A 22,505-nucleotide genomic window follows, 5' to 3' on the forward strand; every position below is an offset into this window, starting at 1 on the left:
TGAAGGCATTATGCTGTATGGAGCACTATGTGGTGCCATTGTATGGAGCACTATGTGAGGCCATTATACTGTACAGAGCACTACGTAGGGCCCATTATACTATATGAAGCACTATGTGTGGCCATTATACTGTATGGAGTACTATGTGAGGCCATTATACTGTATAGAGCACAACGTAGGGCCCATTATACTATATGAAGCACTATTTGGGGCCATTATACTGTATGGAGCACTTTTTGTGGCCCTTAAACTGTACAGAGGGCTGTGTGAGGATTACAGTTATAGAATCATATTATGACAGGGTCACCATTCTTTGTTGGGGGTATTGAGGGAGCGTGGGAGGCGGATACTGTTTTTGGGAGCACATTTGTTTGCATCATACTTTATTATCTATTGTATTCATTTTTTTAGCCTTTTGTTATTACAAATTAAAATTTGAGGGCAATAGGCTAATTGCTGCTCTTACACAACATATTATATTAATCCAATATTTTTTCGATGATCTATTAATTAAAATGTACTTTGTTCGTGGGACAACTCCTCGAAGATTGTTTCCAAATGAAAAAGTTACTTGTTATATTTGATTAAAAGGAAAAACTTCCTCAATTCTAGACCTTTTTTTTAATTAATATCAAGATTGGCCGTTAGAATTGATAGAATCATGTCCGGCGCGGTCGAGCGGAGGACGGGGGGATTTATTTGATCAGGATTCTGGATTTAGGATTCTGTTATAAATCATCAAAGGCGAAAATAACAAAATGAATTTCATTTACAGAGAACGTTGTCCATGTCGAACAGAAGGTCCCTTCCCGTGTCATTGTATCATTGCGACCATGTGGAGACATTCAACCACACAATGGAAGATAAAGAGACCGCGCTCTTACCTGCTCTGTGCAAATCTGTCCAGACACCCGGCATAAAATGTGATACCGTCTAATCTAAAAAAATAATTAAAAAAAAAAGTATTAATTACCCAAATACTAACCAAAAAAATAAATTAAAAAAATAAGTCAAATATTGCGCATTTCACCTGGAAGTTGCCCTATAGCACTTAATCTTAAAGGAGTTGTCAATAATTATATAAATATTGCTTTTTAAAAAAAATAGCGCCACTCTAGTCCACAGGTTGACTCTGGTATTGCAGCTCACTTCTATTGAGTTCACTGGAATTGAGCTGCAATGACAAATATAACCCACTGGCCGGTGTGGCACAGCTTCTGGAAAATAGACACCATTCTTTTCCAATCTTAGTCAATCCCTTGGATATTTTCATTAAAGAGGAACCAGAAACCCAATATTGGTGGGTGACCCTCTAACCAGACCCCCCCAGATGGGGTTTTTATGACAGGCCACTCCTATTTACTGTGCAGAGAAAATTGCTACACTGTTGCAAAATTCAAAAGTAGGTTCATTCCACTGCGCCCTTTTCCCCCTGGTGCTGCAGAGCCCACTCCACTCCATTACTGCCCGATGGCAAGACATGGTCAATTTTCTGTTGCATGTATGGCCTGTAGAAAAGGGGGAACTGAGCATAAGTTCACACACCCCAAAAGAGAAGGGATATAGAATAACCTGTGCCGGATCCCCCTCCACGCTATTTTTCTATGGTATGGTCCATGGTACAATCTATCCATATGTTAGTTTATTACAGCCGTTATAATAATCATATTATTACAGAACTGTATATTATCTCCAATTCATTATTTATATGTTTTGTCCGAAAATAAACAAAAACGGAGACTTTTCTGATAGGAAGCACTAGAATATAAAGTCACATGAGCTACAAACACGGCAATAAGTCACTCACCTAGATCAAGTGCCCCTCTGGTACCAAGTCCCAACCTCTGCTGCCCCTGGCACAGATATAAAACGCCTCCAGAATAATGCCCCTGAGCCAGGGACGTCCTTGTCCTGATTAATGCCAGTGAATTCGGCGCAGTCTTTCTCCGTATGACGGCAGAGAGCCAGGCACAGTCTTCTCTAGGATGGTGAATGAGTTTGACACAGTCTTCACTGGGAAGGTGACGATAATCCAGGCAAGTCTTCTATGGGAAGGTGACAGTGATCCGGGCACAGTCTTCTCTAGGATGGTGACAGTGATCTGGACAAAGTCTTCTCTAGGATGGTGACAGTGATCTGGACAAAGTCTTCTCTAGGTGGGTGACAGTGATCTGGACAAAGTCTTCTCTGGATGGTGACAGTGATCTGGACAAAGTCTTCTCTAGGAGGGTGACAGTGATCTGGACACAGTCTTCTCTGGATGGTGGCAGTGATCTGGACAAAGTCTTCTCTGGGATGGTGACAGTGATCTGGACAAAGTTTTCTCTGGATGGTGACAATGATCTGGACAAAGTCTTCTCTAGGAGGGTGACAATGATCTGAGCATAATCTTCTCTAGGATGGTGGCAGTGATCTGGACAAAGTCTTCTCTAGGAGGGTGACAGTGATCTGGACAAAGTCTTCTCTGGATGGTGGCAGTGATCTGGACAAAGTCTTCTCTGGGATGGTGACAGTGATCTGGACAAAGTTTTCTCTGGATGGTGACAATGATCTGGACAAAGTCTTCTCTAGGATGGTGACAATGATCTGAGCATAATCTTCTCTAGGATGGTGGCAGTGATCTGGACAAAGTCTTCTCTAGGATGGTGGCAGTGACCTGGACAAAGTCTTCTCTAGGAGGGTGACAGTGATCTGGACAAAGTCTTCTCTGGATGGTGACAGTGATCTGGACAAAGTCTTCTCTAGGATGGTGGCAGTGATCTGGACAGTCTTCTCTAGGATGGTGGCAGTGATCTGGACAAAGTCTTCTCTGGATGGTGACAGTGATCTGGACAAAGTCTTCTCTGGATGGTGACAGTGATCTGGACAAAGTCTTCTCTAGGATGGTGGCAGTGATCTGGACACAGTCTTCTCTGGGATGGTGGCAGTGATCCAGGCACAGTCTTCTCTAGGATGGTGATAAGCCGGTCATAGTCTTCTCTGGGATTGACAATGATCCTGGCACAGTTCCTTTTTGGATGCTGATGATCTGGGCACAGTTCTCTCTAGAACTTTGATGATGAGCAGGGCACAGACCTTTTCAGCACATGAATGATGAGCGGGCACAGACCTTTCTAGAATGGTGACGATGATCCGGGCAGAGTTTTCTTTTCTGGGCACAGTTCTCTCTGGGCTTGTGACTGCGAGCCTAGCACAGCTCTCTCTGGGATGGCGATGATGAGCCGGGCACAATCTTCTAGTAGGAGTTCAGAAATGCACTTTCTCTACATTTTCCTCAAATCCTGAACCCACTCACAAATTCCTGTGAGCCGCAGCGCAGACCTCCCTCCGATGAGCCTCTGAAGATGGCACGTTACATGTTAGCAAGCGTTCAGCTGGTGTCTGTCTGCCTCTGTGTAGGTGTGTAGGTGGGAGGACAATCTGTGCCTGTCCTGGCAGCCAGCACCATCAGCATCACTCACATTCTATAGGACACGGTGACCGCACTCAGTGATACAAGGAGATACATCCACAAGATCCTCAGCGTGGTCACAGCACAGTCACATTCTATAGGATGCAGTGACCGCACTCAGTGATACAAGGAAAAACATCCACAAGATCCTCAGCGTGGTCACAGCACAGTCACATTCTATAGGATGCAGTGACCACACTCAGTGATACAAGGAGATACATCCACAAGATCCTCAGCGTGGTCACAGCACAGTCACATTCTATAGGACGCAGTGACCGCACTCAGTGATACAAGGAGATACATCCAGAAGATCCTCAGCGTGGTCACAGCACAGTCACATTCTATAGGATGCAGTGACCACACTCAGTGATACAAGGAGATACATCCACAAGATCCTCAGCGTGGTCACAGCACAGTCACATTCTATAGGATGCAGTGACCGCACTCAGTGATACAAGGAGATACATCCACAAGATCCTCAGCGTGGTCACAGCACAGTCACATTCTATAGGACGCAGTGACCGCACTCAGTGATACAAGGAGATACATCCACAAGATCCTCAGCGTGGTCACAGCACAGTCACATTCTATAGGATGCAGTGACCACACTCAGTGATACAAGGAAACACATCCACAATATCCTCAGCGTGGTCACAGCACAGTCACATTCTATAGGATGCAGTGACCGCACTCAGTGATACACGGAGATACATCCACAAGATCTTCAGCGTGGTCACAGCACAGTCACATTCTATAGGATGCAGTGACCGCACTCAGTGATACAAGGAGATACATCCACAAGATCCTCAGCGTGGTCACAGCACAGTCACATTCTATAGGATGCAGTGACCGCACTCAGTGATACAAGGAGATACATCCAGAAGATCCTCAGCGTAGTCACAGCACAGTCACATTCTATAGGATGCAGTGACCGCACTCAGTGATACAAGGAGATACATCCACAAGATCCTCAGCGTGGTCACAGCACAGTCACATTCTATAGGATGCAGTGACCGCACTCAGTGATACAAGGAGATACATGCAGAAGATCCTCAGCGTGGTCACAGCACAGTCACATTCTATAGGATGCAGTGACCGCACTCAGTGATACAAGGAGATACATGCAGAAGATCCTCAGCGTGGTCACAGCAAAGTCACATTCTATAGGATGCAGTGACCGCACTCAGTGATACAAGGAGATACATCCACAAGATCCTCAGCGTGGTCACAGCACAATCACATTCTATAGGATGCAGTGACCGCACTCAGTGATACAAGGAGATACATGCAGAAGATCCTCAGCGTGGTCACAGCACAGTCACATTCTATAGGATGCAGTGACCGCACTCAGTGATACAAGGAGATACATCCACAAGATCCTCAGCGTGGTCACAGCACAGTCACATTCTATAGGATGCAGTGACTGCACTCTGTGATACAAGGAGACACATCCACAAGATCCTCAGCGTGGTCACAGCACAGTCACATTCTATAGGATGCAGTGACCGCACTTAGTGATACAAGGAGATACATCCACAAGATCCTCAGCGTGGTCACAGCACAGTCACATTCTATAGGATGCAGTGACCGCACTCAGTGATACAAGGAGATACATCCACAAGATCCTCAGCGTGGTCACAGCACAGTCACATTCTATAGGACACGGTGACCGCACTCAGTGATACAAGGAGATACATGCAGAAGATCCTCAGCGTGGTCACAGCAGTCACATTCTATAGGATGCAGTGACCGCACTCAGAGATACAAGGAGATACATCCACAAGATCCTCAGCGTGGTCACAGCACAGTCACATTCTATAGGACGCAGTGACCGCACTCAGTGATACAAGGAGATACATCCACAAGATCCTCAGCGTGGTCACAGCACAGTCACATTCTATAGGACGCAGTGACCGCACTCAGTGATACAAGGAGATACATCCACAAGATCCTCAGCGTGGTCACAGCACAGTCACATTCTATAGGATGCAGTGACCGCACTCAGTGATACAAGGAGATACATCCACAAGATCCTCAGCGTGGTCACAGCACAGTCACATTCTATAAGATGCAGTGACCGCACTCAGTGATACAAGGAGATACATCCACAAGATCCTCAGCGTGGTCACAGCACAGTCACATTCTATAGGATGCAGTGACCGCACTCAGTGATACAAAGAGATACATCCACAAGATCCTCAGCGTGGTCACAGCACAGTCACATTCTATAGGATGCAGTGACCGCACTCAGTGATACAAGAAGATACATCCACAAGATCCTCAGCGTGGTCACAGCACAGTCACATTCTATAGGATGCAGTGACCACACTCAATGATACAAGGAGATACATCCACAAGATCCTCAGCGTGGTCACAGCACAGTCACATTCTATAGGATGCAGTGACCGCACTCAGTGATACAAGGAGATACATCCACAAGATCCTCAGCGTGGTCACAGCACAGTCACATTCTATAGGATGCAGTGACCGCACTCAGTGATACAAGGAGATACATCCACAAGATCCTCAGCGTGGTCACAGCACAGTCACATTCTATAGGATGCAGTGACCACACTCAATGATACAAGGAGATACATCCACAAGATCCTCAGCGTGGTCACAGCACAGTCACATTCTATAGGATGCAGTGACCGCACTCAGTGATACAAGGAAATACATCTACAAGATCCTCAGCGTGGTCACAGCAGTCACATTCTATAGGATGCAGTGACCGCACTCAGAGATACAAGGAGATACATCCACAAGATCCTCAGCGTGGTCACAGCACAGTCACATTCTATAGGATGCAGTGACCACACTCAATGATACAAGGAGATACATCCACAAGATCCTCAGCGTGGTCACAGCACAGTCACATTCTATAGGACGCAGTGACCGCACTCAGTGATACAAAGAGATACATCCACAAGATCCTCAGCGTGGTCACAGCACAGTCACATTCTATAGGATGCAGTGACCGCACTCAGTGATACAAGGAGATACATCCACAAGATCCTCAGCGTGGTCACAGCACAGTCACATTCTATAGGACGCAGTGACCGCACTCAGTGATACAAAGAGATACATCCACAAGATCCTCAGCGTGGTCACAGCACAGTCACATTCTATAGGATGCAGTGACTGCACTCAGTGATACAAGGAGATACATCCAGAAGATCCTCAGCGTGGTCACAGCACAGTCACATTCTATAAGATGCAGTGACCGCACTCAGTGATACAAGGAGATACATCCACAAGATCCTCAGCGTGGTCACAGCACAGTCACATTCTATAGGATGCAGTGACCGCACTCAGTGATACAAAGAGATACATCCACAAGATCCTCAGCGTGGTCACAGCACAGTCACATTCTATAGGATGCAGTGACCGCACTCAATGATACAAGGAGATACATCCACAAGATCCTCAGCGTGGTCACAGCACAGTCACATTCTATAGGATGCAGTGACCGCACTCAGTGATACAAGGAGATACATCCACAAGATCCTCAGCATGGTCACAGCACAGTCACATTCTATAGGATGCAGTGACCGCACTCAGTGATACAAGGAGATACATCCACAAGATCCTCAGCGTGGTCACAGCACAGTCACATTCTATAGGATGCAGTGACCGCACTCAGTGATACAAGGAGATACATCCACAAGATCCTCAGCGTGGTCACAGCACAGTCACATTCTATAGGATGCAGTGACCGCACTCAGTGATATAAGGAGATACATCCACAAGATCCTCAGCGTGGTCACAGCACAGTCACATTCTATAGGATGCAGTGACCACACTCAATGATACAAGGAGATACATCCACAAGATCCTCAGCGTGGTCACAGCACAGTCACATTCTATAGGACGCAGTGACCGCACTCAGTGATACAAGGAGATACATCTACAAGATCCTCAGTGTGGTCACAGCACAGTCACATTCTATAGGACGCAGTGACCGCACTCAGTGATACAAGGAGATACATCCACAAGATCCTCAGCGTGGTCACAGCACAGTCACATTCTATAGGATGCAGTGACCGCACTCAGTGATACACGGAGATACATCCACAAGATCCTCAGCGTGGTCACAGCACAGTCACATTCTATAGGATGCAGTGACCGCACTCAGTGATACAAGAAGATACATCCACAAGATCCTCAGCGTGGTCACAGCACAGTCACATTCTATAGGATGCAGTGACCGCACTCAGTGATACAAGGAGATACATCCACAAGATCCTCAGCATGGTCACAGCACAGTCACATTCTATAGGATGCAGTGACCGCACTCAGTGATACAAGGAGATACATCCACAAGATCCTCAGCGTGGTCACAGCACAGTCACATTCTATAGGATGCAGTGACCGCACTCAGTGATACAAGGAGATACATCCACAAGATCCTCAGCGTGGTCACAGCACAGTCACATTCTATAGGATGCAGTGACCGCACTCAGTGATATAAGGAGATACATCCACAAGATCCTCAGCGTGGTCACAGCACAGTCACATTCTATAGGATGCAGTGACCACACTCAATGATACAAGGAGATACATCCACAAGATCCTCAGCGTGGTCACAGCACAGTCACATTCTATAGGACGCAGTGACCGCACTCAGTGATACAAGGAGATACATCTACAAGATCCTCAGTGTGGTCACAGCACAGTCACATTCTATAGGACGCAGTGACCGCACTCAGTGATACAAGGAGATACATCCACAAGATCCTCAGCGTGGTCACAGCACAGTCACATTCTATAGGATGCAGTGACCGCACTCAGTGATACACGGAGATACATCCACAAGATCCTCAGCGTGGTCACAGCACAGTCACATTCTATAGGATGCAGTGACCGCACTCAGTGATACACGGAGATACATCCACAAGATCCTCAGCGTGGTCACAGCACAGTCACATTCTATAGGATGCAGTGACCGCACTCAGTGATACAAGAAGATACATCCACAAGATCCTCAGCGTGGTCACAGCACAGTCACATTCTATAGGATGCAATCAGCGTCGGACTGGAGCACCTTGGGCCCACCAGAGAAAATCATTCTTGGGGCCCACTATGTAGCTACATAGAAATAGATACAAGACCACCAATTGTGCGGTAAAAAGCGCTAATATCAGGGTATAATATAAGGTAGTTCACGTCTTAATAATGTAGCAAGGGTTGGGGTAGCCCCCTCACAGAATATAATGTAGCCCCCTCATAAAATATAATGCAGTCCCCTCTCATAGAATATAATGCAGCACCCCACAAAATATAATGCAACCCTCTCAGGTATGACACAGTCCCCACCATAGAATATAATGTAGCACCCCCATAGGGTATAATGCAGCCCCCCCTCATATAGTATAATGCCACCCAGCACAGAATATAATGTAGTCCCCTGAGAGAATGCAGTTCCACCACAGAATATAATGCAGCCCCCCCATAGAGTATACTGTAGCCCCCTCATATAGTATGATGTAGCCCCCATAATATTATGTAGTCCCCTGAGAGAATAATGCAGCCCCACCACAGAATATAATGAAGCCCCCCATAGAGTATACTGTAACCCCTCATATAGTATGATGTAGCCCCCATAATATAATGTAGTACCTTGAGTATAATGCAGTCCCCCCACAGAATATAATGTAGCCCCCCAGGGCCGTATTTAGAGTTTCTGCTGCCCTTGGCACTTTTAGCGCTGCCTCCCCTTTTGGTGAGTATGACACTATCGGCAGTGACTTTGGCAAAAATCGCTGATGTGAAAGTCGCCTTTTGCAGCAGATCGGGCAGTTTTTCTGCATCTGCCACGTAACAGATCACTTATGGCAACACTGCGTTCGGCCTCAGTCATTCTCTATGGGATTTGCGGCACTTGCCGTGATCTGGCAAATGTGGTACCATACCTCCCAACTTTTGAAGAAGGGAAGGAGGTATAAAGTTTGCGGCGCGCGTAGTGCGCCGCGGCAAATTTTAGGCCACGCCTCTGACCACACCCATTTCACAACTAGTCACACCCATATCCACGTCCCAACCGCAGCCATTTAGCACTGCTGATCACACTGTTTTATATACAATAATTATAAACAAAAAAATATGGCCACACAGTGCTCCATACTGTATAATGACCGCACATGATGCTCAATACTGTATAACGGCCACCACACATGATGCTCCATAGTGTATAACGGCCACACAGTTCTCCATACTGTATAATAATAATAATAATTATAATAATAATTTTTATTTATATAGCGCCAACATATTCCGCAGCGCTTTACAAATTATAGAGGGGACTTGTACATACAATAGACATTACAGCATAACAGAAATACAGTTCAAAACAGATACCAAGAGGAGTGAGGGCCCTGCTCGTAAGCTTACAAACTATGAGGAAAAGGGGAGACACGAGAGGTGGATGGTAACAATTGCTATAGTTATTCGGACCAGCCATAGTGTAAGGCTTGGGTGTTCATGTAAAGCTGCATGAACCAGTTAATTAATTTTTTTTTTTTTTTAATATAGGCCACACAGGGATCGTTAGGTTAATGCATTGAGGCGGTAGGCCAGTCTGAACAAATGAGTTTTTAGGGCACGCTTAAAACTGTGGGGATTGGGGATTAATCGTATTATCCTAGGTAGTGCATTCCAAAGAATCGGCGCAGCACGTGTAAAGTCTTGGAGACGGGAGTGGGAGGTTCTGATTATTGAGGATGCTAACCTGAGGTCATCAGCGGAGCGGAGGGCACGGGTAGGGTGGTAGACTGAGACCAGAGAGGAGATGTAGGGTGGTGCTGAGCCATGGAGTGCTTTGTGGATGAGGGTAGTAGTTTTGTACTGGATTCTTGAGTGGATGGGTAACCAGTGTAATGACTGGCACAAGGTAGAGGCATCGGTGTAACGGTTGGTGAGGAATATGATCCTGGCAGCAGCATTCAGGACAGATTGGAGCGGGGAGAGTTTGGTAAGAGGGAGGCCGATTAGTAGAGAGTTACAATAGTCCAGACGAGAATGAATAAGTGAAACAGTAAGAGTTTTTGCAGAGTCGAAAGTAAGAAAAGGGCGAATTCTAGAAATGTTTTTGAGATGCAGGTAAGAAGAGCGAGCCAGTGATCGGATGTGGGGGGTGAATGAAAGGTCAGAATCAAGGATGACCCCAAGGCAGCGGGCATGTTGCTTTGGAGTAATGGTGGAACCGCAAACGGAGATGGCAATGTCAGGCAAAGGTAGGTTAGTAGAGGGAGAAAACACGAGGAGTTCAGTTTTTGACAGGTTTAGTTTCAGATATTATTATTATTATACAGTATAACATACAGATAGAAGGAGGACATGATGCTAGAGACAGCGGTAAGACAATCACTGGTGTTTTCTAATAAGGCAGGCGTGAGATCAGGAGAAGAAGTGTATAGTTGGGTGTCGTCAGCATAGAGATGGTACTGGAAGCCAAATCTACTGATTGTTTGTCCAATAGGGGCAGTATACAAAGAGAAGAGGAGGGGGCCTAGGACTGATCCTTGAGGAACCCCAACAGTAAGGGGAAGGTGAGAGGAGGAGGAACCAGCGAAACATACAGTGAAGGATCGGTCAGAGAGATAGGAGGAGAACCAGGAGAGAACGGTGTCCTTGAGGCCGATGGAGCGGAGCATAGTGAGGAGGAGCTGATGATCCACAGTATCAAATGCTGCAGAGAGATCCAAGAGAATTAGCATGGAGTAGTGACCATTAGATTTAGCTGTTAGTAGGTCATTAGAGACTTTAGTGAGGGCAGTTTCAGTAGAGTGTAAAGAGCGGAAACCAGATTGAAGAGGGTCGAGAAGAGAGTTATCTGAGAGATAGCGGGTAAGACGGGAGTGGACCAGGCGTTCGAGGAGTTTAGAGATGAAGGGAAGATTAGAGACAGGTCTATAATTAGCGGCACAGTTTTGGTCGAGGGATGGTTTTTTAAGTAATGGATGTATGATGGCATGCTTAAATGAGGAGGGAAAAATACCGGAAGTGAGGGAAAGGTTGAATATTTTAGTTAGGTGAGAGGTGACAGCCGGGGAAAGGGACTGGAGGAAGTGTGACGGAATGGGGTCACTGGTGCAAGTGGTCGGGCGAGAAGATGCAAGGAGCCTGATCACTTCTTCTTCTGTAACTGGTTCAAAGTCAGAGAGTGAACTAGATGCAGTGGGGGAGGGAGGACAGTGCATGGTATGAAGAGATTGGGAGATGATTTCCTGTCGAATATGGTCAATTTTTTCTTTGAAGTAATTGGCCAGATTGTCAGCACGGAGATCCGTGGTTGGGGCCTGCGCTCTTGGGTTGAGTAGGGACTGGAACGTGTCAAAGAGACGTTTAGGGTTATTGGACAGGGAGGTGATGAGGGTGTTGAAGTAGGTTTGTTTGGAGAGGTGAAGGGCAGAATTGTATGTCTTTAGCATGAACTTATAATGGATGAAATCTTTGGGTAGAATAGATTTTCTCCACAGACGTTCTGCGCACCTGGAGCACCGCTGCAGGAAACGTGTTTGCAGCGTGTGCCACGGTTGTTGCCGTCTGTGCCGAGTTGTTTTATGTATAGGAGGAGCAGCTTCATCCAGGGCACTTTGCAGGGTTTCATTGTAATGCTTCAGAGCAGAATCAGGACATGAGATGGAGGAGATTGGGGCCAATGAGGACTGCAAGTTCTTCATAAGTTCCTGGGTGTTAATGGCCTGTATGTTTCTATAAGTGTGGAAAGTGGGGGTGACCTGAGCGGGATGGCAGTTCTTGATAGAGAATGAAAGAAGGTGGTGGTCAGAGAGCGGGAGAGGGGAGTTTGTGAAATCATCCACTGAGCAAAGCCGGGAGAAGACCAAGTCAAGGGAGTTTCCATCTTCATGTGTTGGCGAGTTAGTATGCTGCGAGAGGCCGAAAGAGGAGGTTAGAGCCAAAAGGTGAGAAGCAGATGGGGAGAGGGGAGAGGCAATAGGGATGTTGAAATCACCCATGATAAGGGTGGGGGTGTCACAGGAAAGAAAGTGTGGAAGCCAGGTGGCAAAGTGATCCAGGAACTGATGAGAGGGGCCGGGAGGACGATACACCACCACCACTCGCATGGAGAAGGGGACGTAGAGTCTGACCACATGGACCTCAAAGGAAGGGAAGACAAGTGAGGGTACTTGGGGGATAACTTGGAAAGTGCATTTTGGTGAAAGGAGCAGACCAACGCCTCCACCTGCTCTGTTGTCCGATCTTGGGGTATGAGAAAAGTGTAGTGCACCATATGAAAGAGCAGCAGCAGCGGTGGTGTCTGACTGCTGGATCCAGGTTTCAGTAAGAGCCAGGAGGTTAAGAGAATTAGAAAGGAAGAAGTCATGGATGAAGGAGAGTTTATTACACACAGAGCGAGAATTCCAAAGGGCACAATTCAAAGAGACAGAAGGCATGCAGGGAATATTAATAAGGTTAGAGGGGTTTCTGGGTGTAGCAATTGGGAGGTTTGACTGGCTATAACATGGGGGGCCGGGGTTTGGAGAGATGTCTCCAGCAACTAGGAGAAGGAGGATCGAAAGAGTGAGCAGATGGTTAAGTGATTTGTGAGAGCGTCTCTTGTGTTGGATGGTGGGACTGAATGGATCTGTGCTGTTAAGCAATGTGAACAGAGCATGAGTGCTATACATAGGAGAGGCAAGGACAGAGGGGCCGATATGGATGGAGTGTAGAGAGTTAATGCGAGGGCGGTGAATGTGAGTGAATGCAGCAGCCAGGATATAGATTATACAAATAAATATGGTGAGTATTTGTGTTGTTTCAAGTGAATAGGGAATAGATTTAGATTGTCTTACCTGTCTCCTGCCCAACTGCCATGTTATAACTGCCGAGTACTTAGAAAAAAAAGTACTTTGAATAAAAATACACGAATACAAGTGCACGAATGCACCCCTGCACGAATGCATCCCCAAGCTAAGTCTACATTTATAGAAGGCTAGCCCTTAGATCTTCCTATTTTTTTTTTTTTTTTTTTGTGTTAAAGCTCGTTAGCAATCAATCAAACTCAGTTGAGACAACAGGACACAATAAATGTAGTGATCAGATAAACAAATGTCCAGGTCTACATGGATCATAGACCACTTTGAAACAGTTATGTGATCTCGCTGAGTAAGGACATGCAAAGTCAGATTAAATATCTATAAACACAAAAAATGCATAATAGTATGACTAACATATATAGATATATGCAGGATTCAATGCCGAAGATGGAATGACTCAGATACCATTCAAGCTGCTTGCTGTCAGGGACTGGAGCAATAGACATGCAGGACCACAAATGATGCTCAATACTGTATAACGGCCGCACATGATGCTCCATACTGTATAACGGCCGCACATGATGCTCCATACTGTATAATGATCTCACATAATGCTCAATACTGTATAATGGCCACACAATGCTCCATACTGTATAACGGCCACACATGATGCTCCATACTGTATAATGACCACAAATGATGCTCCATACTGTATAACGGCCACACATGATGCTCCATACTGTATAATGGTCACACATGGTGCTCCATACTGTATAATGACCACAAATGATGCTCCATACTGTATAACGGCCACACATGATGCTCCATACTGTATAATGACCCCCCTCCTGTATGCATGGCTCATATCCCCCCCTGCATGGCTCATATCCCCCCCTGCATGGCTCATATCCCCCCCTGCATGGCTCATATCCCCCCCTGTATGCAGGCTTATCTCTCTGCTCCTGCTCCTGCTCGGCGCGCCGGCTTATGTCCTCCTTCATTCCCCCCCCCGTTCCCCCGTCCCTCATACTCACCTGTCTTCCCACTGCACGGCCGTGCCGACATCCCTCGCGCTCTGTCCCGACTCTAGGCGGCGCCGCCGGCGCAGCACCTTCTTCCTGCTTGAGCGGTCATGTGACACCGTTCATTAAGATCATGAATATGCGCATATTCATGATCTTAATGAGCGGTGTCACGTGACCGCTCGTGCAGTGCAGACGCCGAGACCATCGCTGAAGCAGGCAGGGTGAGTATTCAAGGCGAGCAGGCGAGCGAGCGGGCGGCGGCGGGGGGGGCCCTGGAGCGGGGGGAGACCCTGCCAGCAGATGCCAGTGTCAGGGCCCACCGGAGGATCCTCCGGTTCCCCGGTGGGCCAGTCCGAGCCTGGATGCAGTGACTGCACTCAGTGATACACGGAGATACATCCACAAGATCCTCAGCGTGGTCACAGCACAGTCACATTCTATAGGATGCAGTGACCGCACTCAGTGATACATCCACAAGATCCTCAGCGTGGTCACAGCACAGTCACATTCTATAGGATGCAGTGACCGCACTCAGTGATACATCCACAAGATCCTCAGCGTGGTCACAGCACAGTCACATTCTATAGGATGCAGTGACCGCACTCAGTGATACAAGGAGATACATCCACAAGATCCTCAGCGTGGTCACAGCACAGTCACATTCTATAGGATGCAGTGACCGCACTCAGTGATACAAGGAGATATATCCACAAGATCCTCAGCGTGGTCACAGCACAGTCACATTCTATAGGATGCAGTGACCGCACTCAGTGATACAAGGAGATACATCCACAAGATCCTCAGCGTGGTCACAGCACAGTCACATTCTATAGGATGCAGTGACCGCACTCAGTGATACACGGAGATACATCCACAAGATCCTCAGCGTGGTCACAGCACAGTCACATTCTATAGGATGCAGTGACCGCACTCAGTGATATAAGGAGATACATCTACAAGATCCTCAGCGTGGTCACAGCACAGTCACATTCTATAGGATGCAGTGACCGCACTCAGTGATACACGGAGATACATCCACAAGATCCTCAGCGTGGTCACAGCACAGTCACATTCTATAGGACGCAGTGACCGCACTCAGTGATACACGGAGATACATCCACAAGATCCTCAGTGTGGTCACAGCACAGTCACATTCTATAGGATGCAGTGACCGCACTCAGTGATATAAGGAGATACATCTACAAGATCCTCAGCGTGGTCACAGCACAGTCACATTCTATAGGATGCAGTGACCGCACTCAGTGATACACGGAGATACATCCACAAGATCCTCAGCGTGGTCACAGCACAGTCACATTCTATAGGACGCAGTGACCGCACTCAGTGATACACGGAGATACATCCACAAGATCCTCAGCGTGGTCACAGCACAGTCACATTCTATAGGATGCAGTGACCGCACTCAGTGATACAAGGAGATACATCCACAAGATCCTCAGCGTGGTCACAGCACAGTCACATTCTATAGGATGCAGTGACCGCACTCAGTGATACAAGGAGATACATCCACAAGATCCTCAGCGTGGTCACAGCACAGTCACATTCTATAGGATGCAGTGACCGCACTCAGTGATACAAGGAGATACATCCACAAGATCCTCAGCGTGGTCACAGCACAGTCACATTCTATAGGATGCAGTGACCGCACTCAGTGATATAAGGAGATACATCCACAAGACCCTCAGCGTGGTCACAGCACAGTCACATTCTATAGGATGCAGTGACCGCACTCAGTGATACAAGGAGATACATCCACAAGATCCTCAGCGTGGTCACAGCACAGTCACATTCTATAGGATGCAGTGACCGCACTCAGTGATACACGGAGATACATCCACAAGATCCTCAGCGTGGTCACAGCACAGTCACATTCTATAGGATGCAGTGACCGCACTCAGTGATACAAGGAGATACATGCAGAAGATCCTCAGCGTGGTCACAGCACAGTCACATTCTATAGGATGCAGTGACCGCACTCAGTGATACAAGGAGATACATCCACAAGATCCTCAGCGTGGTCACAGCACAGTCACATTCTATAGGATGCAGTGACCGCACTCAGTGATACAAGGAGATACATCCACAAGATCCTCAGCGTGGTCACAGCACAGTCACATTCTATAGGATGCAGTGACCGCACTCAGTGATACAAGGAGATACATCCACAAGATCCTCAGCGTGGTCACAGCAGTCACATTCTATAGGACGCAGTGACCGCACTCTGTGATACAAGGAGATACATCCACAAGATCCTCAGCGTGGTCACAGCACAGTCACATTCTATAGGATGCAGTGACCACACTCAGTGATACAAGGAGATACATCCACAAGATCCTCAGCGTGGTCACAGCAGTCACATTCTATAGGACGCAGTGACCGCACTCAGTGATACAAGGAGATACATCCACAAGATCCTCAGCGTGGTCACAGCACAGTCACATTCTATAGGATGCAGTGACCACACTCAGTGATACAAGGAGATACATCCACAAAATCCTCAGCGTGGTCACAGCACAGTCACATTCTATAGGATGCAGTGACCGCACTCAGTGATACAAGGAGATACATCCACAAGATCCTCAGCGTGGTCACAGCACAGTCACATTCTATAGGATGCAGTGACCGCACTCAGTGATATAAGGAGATACATCCACAAGATCCTCAGCGTGGTCACAGCAGTCACATTCTATAGGATGCAGTGACCGCACTCTGTGATACAAGGAGACACATCCACAAGATCCTCAGCGTGGTCACAGCACAGTCACATTCTATAGGATGCAGTGACCGCACTCAGTGATACAAGGAGATACATCCACAAGATCCTCAGCGTGGTCACAGCACAGTCACATTCTATAGGATGCAGTGACCGCACTCAGTGATACAAGGAGATACATCCACAAGATCCTCAGCGTGGTCACAGCACAGTCACATTCTATAGGATGCAGTGACCGCACTCAGTGATACAAGGAGATACATCCACAAGATCCTCAGCGTGGTCACAGCACAGTCACATTCTATAGGATGCAGTGACCGCACTCAGTGATACAAGGAGATACATCCACAAGATCCTCAGCGTGGTCACAGTACAGTCACATTCTATAGGATGCAGTGACCGCACTCAGTGATACAAGGAGATACATCCACAAGATCCTCAGCGTGGTCACAGCACAGTCACATTCTATAGGATGCAGTGACCGCACTCTGTGATACAAGGAGATACATCCACAAGATCCTCAGCGTGGTCACAGCACAGTCACATTCTATAGGATGCAGTGACCGCACTCAGTGATACAAGGAGATACATCCACAAGATCCTCAGCGTGGTCACAGCACAGTCACATTCTATAGGACGCAGTGACCACACTCAGTGATACAAGGAGATACATCCACAAGATCCTCAGCGTGGTCACAGCACAGTCACATTCTATAGGATGCAGTGACCGCACTCAGTGATACAAGGAGATACATCCACAAGATCCTCAGCGTGGTCACAGCACAGTCACATTCTATAGGATGCAGTGACCGCACTCAGTGATATAAGGAGATACATGCAGAAGATCCTCAGCGTGGTCACAGCACAGTCACATTCTGTAGGATGCAGTGACCGCACTCAGTGATACACGGAGATACATCTACAAGATCCTCAGCGTGGTCACAGCACAGTCACATTCTATAGGATGCAGTGACCACACTCAGTGATACAAGGAGATACATGCAGAAGATCCTCAGCGTGGTCACAGCACAGTCACATTCTATAGGATGCAGTGACCGCACTCAGTGATACACGGAGATACATCTACAAGATCCTCAGCGTGGTCACAGCACAGTCACATTCTATAGGACACGGTGACCGCACTCAGTGATACAAGGAGATACATGCAGAAGATCCTCAGCGTGGTCACAGCAGTCACAGTCACAGTCTGCTGATGAAGACTCCGCATAACACTATGTCATGGAGAGTTCTAATAAAAAACTGTAACATGACATGTGCTACACAACCCAGAGACTGGGAATGCTGGGTGACAATAATTCTAATACACAACTGAGGAAACTGGGAAAGCTGGGTGACACAACATGTACTACACAGCTGGGGAAACTGAGAAAGCTGGGTGATATTCTACTACCCAACTGAGGAAACTGGGAAAGCTGGGTGACACAACATGTACTACACAGCTGGGGAAACTGGGAAAGCTGGATGACAATAATTCTACTACACAACTGAGGAAACTGGGAAAGCTGGGTGACACAACATGTACTACACAGCTGGGGAAACTGGGAAAGCTGGATGACAATAATTCTACTATACAATTGAGGACACTGGGAAAGCTGGGGTGACACAACATGTACTATACAACTGAGGAAACTGGGAAAGCTGGGGTGATAGCCATTCTACTACACAACTATGGAAACTGAGGAAAGCTGGGTTACCAGCACAGTTGATTGAGATAGTTCACCTTCACCTCCCTCGTTCTCCCTTCACTGGGACCTCCTCATTTGCCGCAGAGCATGCCCACTACAATCTCATATGAAAGTCACTAGGACTTTTACAGTTCTCAGCAGTGGAAAAGTGGAAAGTTGTCCAGGTTCACATTACGTCTGTGGTGTCCTTTAGACGGACGACGTTACACCGCGGCATAACGCCGCCATTTAGTCCAATGTCGGACACAATGGGCGTGCGCTAGCGATGCGCCGTCATTGAGTGACGGACCCTGGGACGCGGGCTGCAGCCTTTCCGGGTCCGTCACTGCTAGCGCAGATAGAGCATCTGCTAGCTCTATCTGCGCTAGCGCGACGACATATCGTTAAGAGCAGCCCGTTAACGCTTATGTTGAACGGGCTGCTGTTAACGCAATGTGAACCTAGCTGAACGTTATTGGACAGAGCAGCACAGAGCATTTTAGCATGTGAATATCCTAATCTTAGTGCGGCAGTGACTACCACCCCCATCATGTGGCACTCTATGGTGTAAGGCATTTCCACAGTGGATGCTCACTCGCTGAGGACGGCATAATGGAAGGAGGAGCGTACCGCAGCAGCACTAAGTATTTCAGGAGCAGAGCGTCACTGCTCAGTGGGGTCTTGTGCAGGGTTCCGGAATGTTTACATATTTGTCACATTTTGTTACTTTCTTATGATTCTTTCTGGTTTTCGGAGCCGTGTTGATACAATTCTCCAAAATTGGAAACCAGTTGGATGGACGGTACGTTAACCGGCTTTTAAAAAAAACAAAAAAAAACGACAGGCTGTCAACCTGGCGATATAAGCCCTGGCCATGAGGTCCGACGAGCCGCTGACAGGCCAAGGTGCCAAGCTTCTAATTAACTGATAATTAGCTAAGAATCTCGACATAAAGCCGCAGCTTCACACTTCACCACCAGATTTTCTGGGTTTTTCATGTGTGCGTTGTTTTTTATCCACCTCTTTTTTTTAATGTCAGCCGTTCTCCCGTGCCAAGTCTGACGTTAGGGTGTGATTTCATTGTCGTGGAGCTGTCGGCTGGCCGGTGAACAGGCCTTTAATGAGTTCTTTTGCATCCCATTTGCTTATTTTGCACTATCCTTGGCCTCCTGCACTGAGATAACAAGATAAAAACAACGTTGCGACATTAAAGTGACATTACTCCTTTAAATGGTGGCTGTGGTTTCAGCAAACCTGACATAAATCAATAGGCTTTATTTTATATTATTTATTTATCTTATCAGAGAAATCTGCTTCTTTCTCCACACATGAGCCTCTTCCCTTCCTTCTTCTTCTGCGCTCCAAACTCATCGTTTGCTTTAAAATACTGCAAAAATCCTTTCTTGTCCATGACAAAATGGACTGCCGGCTCATTGAGAGATCAGACTACAACTGCCTGTTGAAGTAGATGTAGAGGGGATAGGTTGGAGGAAAAGAGTGAAAGAAAAGCACATGCAGACTTTGCTGCTGCCCGCTTGTGCTATTCTTACCGAAAAGCTGGATGCACAGCTACACTTCTCTGCTATATAATGTTTACCAGATTACTACTCTGTACTAGTAAGTGTTTTATCTCACCCCAATACTGTATGCACATATCGTTTGTTTAGTACTGCTATATGATGTCTACCAAGCTGCTGCTTACTAGTAAGTGCTTTGTTTCACCCCATGCTGTATGCACAGCTACACTGCTCTGCTATATAATGTCTACCAGGCTTCTGCTTACTAGAAATTGTTTTATCTCACCCCAATACTGTATGCACAGATACTGTGTTCAGTACTGACATATAATGTCTAGCAGGCTGCTGCTTACTAGTAAGTGCTTTATCTCACTCATGCTGTATGCACAGCTACTCTGGCACTGCTATATAATGTCTACTAGTTTTATTCTACTTACTAGCAAGTGCTTTATCTCACCCCAATATGGAAAGTACAGATACTCTGTTCAGTACTGCAATATAATGTCTACCAGACTGCTTCTGTTTACTAGTAAGTGTTTTATTTCCCATAAATACTGTATGCACAAATAGTCTGTTCAGTACTGCTATATAATGTCAACCAAATCGCTGCTTACTAGTATGTATTTTATCTCACTCCAATACTGCATATTAATGGAAAGTTGAGTGGAAGGAAAATGTATGGTCTAATTTAGTGAGAAGCACTTGTAAGTGTTTTTACTCACTCATGCTGCATGAACAGCTACTCTGTTAAGTACTCCTAAATAATGTCTACTAGTTTGCTCCTGCTTACTAGTAAGTGTTTTATCTCTCCCCAATACTGTAAGTGCAGAAACTTTGTTCAGTACTGCAGTATAATGTCTACCAGGCTGCTGCTGCTGCTGATCACTAGTAAGTGTTTTATCACATTCCAATGTTGTATTCACAGCTACTCTGTTCAGTACTGTTATATGATGTCTACCAAGCTGCTGTTGCATACTAGCAAGTGTTTTATCTCACTTCACTGCTGTATGGACAGATATTCTATTCAGTACTGACATATAATGTCTAACAGGCTACTGCTTACTAGTAATTGTTTTGTCTCACTCCAATTCTGTATGCACAGCTACTCTGTACAGTTCTGCTATGTAATGTCTACCAGGTTGCTGCTTACTAATAAGAGTTTTATCGCAACCCAGTACTGTATACACAGCTACTCCGTTCAGTTTTACTAAATAATGTCTACCAGTCTGCTGCTTTTTAGTAAGTGTTTAATCTCATCTTATTGCTATATTCACAGCTACACTGTTCAGTGCTGCTATGTAATGTTCAACAGGCTGCTGCTTACTAGAGTTTTATCTTTGCCCATTATGTATACACAGCTGCTCTGTTCAGTACTGCTATGTAATGTCTAACAGACTCCTGCTGGTTACTAGTAAGTGTTTTATTTCACCACAATGCTGAATGCACAGCTGCTCTGTTCATTATATCTATATAATGTCTACTAGGCTGCTGTTGCTTACTAGTAACTGTTTAACCTCATCACAATGCTGAAGGCACAGCTGCTCTGTTCATTATATCTATATAATGTCTCATAGGCTGCCGCTTACTAGGAAAAGTTTTATCTCACTCCAATGCTGTACGCACAGCTACTCTGTTCAGTACTGCTTTGTAATGTCTACCAGGCTACTGATGGTTACTAGTAAGAGTTTTATCTCACCTCAGTGCTGGATGCTGAGCTATTCTCTTCAGTATTGCTATATATTGTTATATAATGGCTTGTGTTTTATCTCAACTAAATACTGTACTCACAGCTACTCTGTTCATTACTGCTATATAAAGGTTACCAGGCTGCTGCTTTTTAGTAAGTGTTGTATCTCACCCAACAGGGGAGGAGGCTCCAGCTGGAGAGCTGGCAGAGGTGGGGAGGCTCCTGCTGCAGAGCTGGCCGAGGGGTGGCTCCTGCTGCAGAGCTGGCAGAGGTTGGATGGCTCCTGCTACAGAGATGGCAGAGGAAGGGAGACTCCTGCTGCAGAGCTGTAAGAGGTGGGATGGCTCCTGCTGCACAGCTGGCAGAGGGGGGGACTGGGGAGGCTCCTGCTGCAGAGCTGGCAGAGGTGGGGAGGCTCCTGCTGCAGAGCTGGCAGAGGGGGGAGGCTGCTGCTGCTGAGCTAGCAGAGGTGGGGAGGCTCCTGCTGCAGAGCTGGCAGAGGTGGGGAGGCTCCTGCTGCTGAGCTGGCAGGGGAGGGGAGGCTCCTGCTGCAGAGCTGGCAGAGGGGGAGGCTCCTGCTGCAGAGCTGGCAGGGGAGGGGAGGCTCCTGCTGCAGAGCTGACAGAG

General features: G+C 46.7%; 1 protein-coding gene across 8 annotated transcripts in view; it reads right to left on the reverse strand.

Moving 5' to 3' along the window:
• The window catches only part of LOC138651816 (myelin-associated glycoprotein-like), a 127,551-nt gene that overhangs the window by 69,969 nt on the left and 35,077 nt on the right, over positions 1-22,505 (reverse strand). For 4 of the 8 annotated variants that reach the window (XM_069742331.1, XM_069742329.1, XM_069742333.1 and 1 more), the window contains exon 2: positions 885-938. The gene's annotated coding sequence lies outside the window, so the exon portion shown is untranslated. Of the gene's footprint in view, positions 1-884; positions 939-1,807; positions 3,571-22,505 lie in introns of those variants that run through there. The other 4 variants (XM_069742327.1, XM_069742332.1, XM_069742334.1 and 1 more) reach the window with 2 other exon arrangements.

The sequence above is a fragment of the Ranitomeya imitator genome, chromosome 10 (genome assembly GCF_032444005.1).
Source record: "Ranitomeya imitator isolate aRanImi1 chromosome 10, aRanImi1.pri, whole genome shotgun sequence".
Lineage (NCBI taxonomy): Eukaryota > Metazoa > Chordata > Amphibia > Anura > Dendrobatidae > Ranitomeya > Ranitomeya imitator.